The 4,146-nt window shown below is 50.3% G+C and overlaps 1 protein-coding gene across 1 annotated transcript in view; it reads left to right on the top strand.

Annotated features, from left to right (window-relative positions):
* BIN2 (bridging integrator 2) overlaps nt 1-4,146 on the top strand; it is a 47,423-nt gene that overhangs the window by 3,015 nt on the left and 40,262 nt on the right. The window contains exons 2-3 of the mRNA XM_021711874.1: nt 1,826-1,828; nt 2,874-2,954. The gene's annotated coding sequence lies outside the window, so the exon portion shown is untranslated. The remainder of the gene's footprint in view (nt 1-1,825; nt 1,829-2,873; nt 2,955-4,146) is intronic.

Raw genomic sequence — 4,146 nt, 5'->3', positions numbered from 1 at the left:
CCATTCACCTCAGCCTCCCAAAGGCACGGGATTACAGGCTGAGCCACCGAGCCCGGTTAGGATGTTGTTTTTTTTGAGCCACAGTCTCACTCTGTTGCCCAGACTGGAGTGCAGTGGCACACTCCTGGCCACCACAGCCTTGACTTGCTGGGCTCAGGTGAACCTTCCACCTCAGCCTTCCAAGTAACTGGACCCACGGGCATGTGCCACCATGCCCGGCTAATTTTTCATGATTTATTATAGAGATGAGATCTCGCCATGTTGCCCAGGCTGGTCTTGAACCCATAGACTCAGGCAATCCTCTCACCTCGGCCATCCAAAGTGCTGGGACTATAGGCGTGAGCCACTGTGCCTGGGCTAAAACTGTTTTTTTTTTTTTCAAAGCAGGATTTATTGAGAGGACAGAAAAGCTCCCACAGTGGGAGGGAACCCAAAGTGGCTACCCCAAACTGTTTCTTTTTGGTTTGTTTGTTTGTTTGTTTTTTGAGTCGGAGTCTCACTCTGTCGCCCAGACTGGAGTGCAGTGGCCGCTCCCGGCCACCGCAGCCTCGACCTGCTGGTCTCTGGGGATCCTTCCTCCTTAGCCTCCCGAGTAGCCGGAATTACAGGCATGCGCTACCACACCCAGCTGATTTTTTTATTTATTGTAGAGATGAGGTCTCGCTGCCCAGGCAGGTCTCGAACCCGCGAGTTCAGGCAATCTACTCACCTCAGCCTCCCAAAGGCGCTGGATTACAGGCTGAGCCACCGAGCCCGGCTGTTGTTTTTTTTTTTAAAGGATATTTGCCTGGCAGAGAAGATAGTGAAGGGATTCTATAAAGAGGGACCAACCTCTATGACAAGCAACAGTGTGGCTTATTCAGGAAACTAAAAAAGTGTCAGGGAGGGAGACCTGCAGGGAGGCAGAGTAATGAGAGCAGAGCCTTAAAGAAAGCTCAGATCTGTGTGCATGCTAGAATTTGAAGTATTACTTATATTTGTTTTTGTGTTTTTGTTTTTTTCCTTGAGTCAGAGTCTCACTCTGTCGCCCAGGCTCGAGTGCAGTGACATGCTCACAGCTACCGCAGCCTCGACCTGCTGGGCTCGGGCGATCCTTCCACCTTAGCCTACCAAGTAGCTGGAAATACAAGTATGCGCCACCACACCCAGCTAATTTTTTGGTTTATTGTAGAGATGAGGTCTTGCCATGTTGTCCAGGCTCATCTCTAACCCATGAGCTCAGATAATCCTCTCACTTTCGCCTCCCAAAGTGCTGGGATTACAGGCATGAGCCACTGTGCCTGGATGAACTATTACTTATAAATACATGTCAGGCATTTCATAAGGATTTGTTGCTGCCAGGCATGGTGGCTTACACCCGTAATCCCAGCACTTTAGGAGGCCAAAGCAGGAGGATCTCTTGAGCCCAGGAGTTCAAGGCTGCAGTGAGCTATGATCACACCACTGTGCTCCAGCCTGGGCTATAGAGTGAGACTCTGTCTCTTCGAAAAAAAAAAAAAAAAAATTAAGCCGGGCTCGATGGCTCAGCCTGTAATCCTGCGCCTTTGGGAGACTGAGGTGAGTGAATTGCCTGAGCCCGCGGGTTCGAGACCCACCTGGGCAGCGAGACCTCATCTCTACAATAAATCAAAAAATTAGCCGGGTGTGGTAGCGCGCCTGTAGTTCCAGCTACTTGGAAGGCTGAGGCAGAAGGATCGCCGGAGCCCAGCAGGTCGAGGCTGCGGTGGCCGGGAGCGGCCACTGCACTCCAGTCTGGGCGACAGAGTGAGACTCCAACCCAAAAAAAAAAAAAAACATTGTTCAACAGATTTATAGGGGCCATTAGAAGGTTTTAGGCAGCAGCAGACTGCTGGACCTATTGCAGCAGGCCAGGTGAGAAACAATGAGGGCCGAGACTAAGGCTACAGCAGCAACACCCAAGACCAGGAGATGGTTTCCAGAGATGGACATGGTGAGGAACTCGGTGGTGGAAAAGTAGTTGAAGGCAACTCCTGAGATTCTGCTTTGGGCTTGGGGGAAGTGGTGGCATCGCCTTCCTGGATGGGGGTTACCGGCAGAAGACTCAGGACATTCTTACTACATGTAATTACTTGTTTATAAGTGAGCATCTCCTGTGAGAACAGACTGGGCTTTGTTCATTACCGTGTCCTTTGCATTAGCATTGAGATCAGAAGGATTGTTTGACTCTCAGGTTTCCTGATTGAGAGGAAACAGACCTGGATAGCATTCACGTCTAGCGGAGTTTCAAATGTTTTATATCAGGGCCTCTCAAAGTTTCCCACGAGGGCCCTCATGAGACTGGAGTTCCCTACCCACTTGTCCACCCTCATCTGTTTAGAGGAAGCTGTGGCTATGTCTGGAAGAGGGTATCTCCAGTGAAAAATACCTTCAAGGCTCATGTTTGATCTTTAGAAGCCAGACTCGGTTTACTTTCTTCTCATTGATCCTTGTTTTAATAAAACACTCTCCTTTCCCCTAAAAAAATCACTTTAATGACCTTCTACCGCATACCCCCAGAACTATCCCCAACTTAAGAAGAACCACAAAACAGGATTGTTTTTTCAGCAATGTATTATGTTCCTAATTCTATAGGTCTGATAGGAGAACAGTCCTTTAATTGCATCTGAGACTTTTTTTTGTTGAGTTGGAGTCTCGCTCTTGTCACCCAGGCTGGAGTGCAATGGCATGCTCACAGCCACCACAGCCTCAACCAGCTGGGCTCAGGCGATCCTTCTGCCTCAACCTTCCAAGAAGCTGGCACTGTAGACGCATGCCATCATCTGAGACTCTTGACCGCAGCCAGAGTCCTATGAGACCAACAGAAATAGGAACTTGACTATAATTTCATGGGCCTTTCTGACTTATATCCCCAGGTGCTGCAGAAGTTGGGGAAAACTGTAGAAACCAAAGATGAGCGATTTGAACAAAGTGCCAACAACTTCTACCAACAGCAGGTAATTTGGAGGTGTGGAAGGGGCGCTTGAAGGAGCAGGAGACGTGACGGCTGAGAACTGGAGGAACAGCAGGGTCTGTGAAGCAGCAAACATCCTTGTCAGTTCACACTCCCCCAGGGGTAAGGACCATGGAGTGACCTGCGGCTTGTCTGTACCCTGGAAGCCAGAGAAACTTACCTTCCTGTTCCTGCTGACCCTGGAATTTGGGGGGACAGAGGAATGTGCTTCTTTTTTTTTTTTTTTTTTTTTTGAGTTGGAGTCTCACTCGGTTGCCCAGACTGGAGTGCAGTGGCCGCTCCCGGCCACCGCAGCCTCGCCTGCTGGGCTCCGGCGATCCTTCCACCTCAGCCTTCCCAGTAGGCGGAATTACAGGCATGCGCTACCACGCCTGGCTGATTTTTTTTTTTTTTGATTTATTGTAAAAATGAGGTCTCGCTGCCCAGGCGGGTCTCGAACCCGTGGGCTCAGGCAATCCACTCACCTCAGTCTCCCAAAGCTCTGGGATTACAGGCTGAGCCACTGAGCCCGACTTTTTTTTTTTGAGTCAAGAGTTTCACTCTGTTGCCCAGACTGGAGTGCAGTGGCACGCTCCCGGCCACTGCAGCCTTGCCCTGCTGGGCTCTGGCGATCCTTCCACCTCAGCCTTCCAAGTAGCCAGAACTACAGGCGTGCTCCACCACGCCCGGCTAATTTTTTATTTATTGTAGAGATGAGGTCTCGCCAAGTTGCCCAGCTGTGTCACGAACCAGTGGGCTCAGGCAATCCACTCACCTCGGCCTCCCAAAGTGCTGGGATTATAGGCTGAGCCACCAAGCCCGGCCAGGGTCAAGGTTTTGAAAGGAAAAAAATGAGGAAGATTACATGATTGTTTTAAAATAATTGTCATTGGCTGCAGATACCAATGACAAAGGTTCAAGGTTGGATAGACTGTTGCTGGACAAATGTCCTAGCAGAAGTTTTTTTTTTTTTTTTTTGAGTTGGAGTCTCACTCTGTCGCCCAGACTGCAGTGCAGTGGCTGCTCCCGGCCACTGCAGCCTCGACCTGCTGGGCTCCGGCGATCCTTCCGCCTCAGCCTTCCGAGTAGCTGGAACTACAGGCGCGCGCTACCACGCCCATCTAATTTTTGATTTATTGTAGAGATGAGGTCTTGCCAAGTTGCCCAGGCGGGTCTCGAACCCGCGGGCTCAGGCA

This window comes from Carlito syrichta, unplaced genomic scaffold (assembly GCF_000164805.1).
Source record: "Carlito syrichta isolate Samal-C Ts95f unplaced genomic scaffold, Tarsius_syrichta-2.0.1 Scaffold302820, whole genome shotgun sequence".
Classification (NCBI taxonomy): domain Eukaryota; kingdom Metazoa; phylum Chordata; class Mammalia; order Primates; family Tarsiidae; genus Carlito; species Carlito syrichta.
The sequence above is the reverse complement of the archived record's forward strand: the minus strand, read 5'-3'. Positions and strand labels throughout refer to the sequence as shown.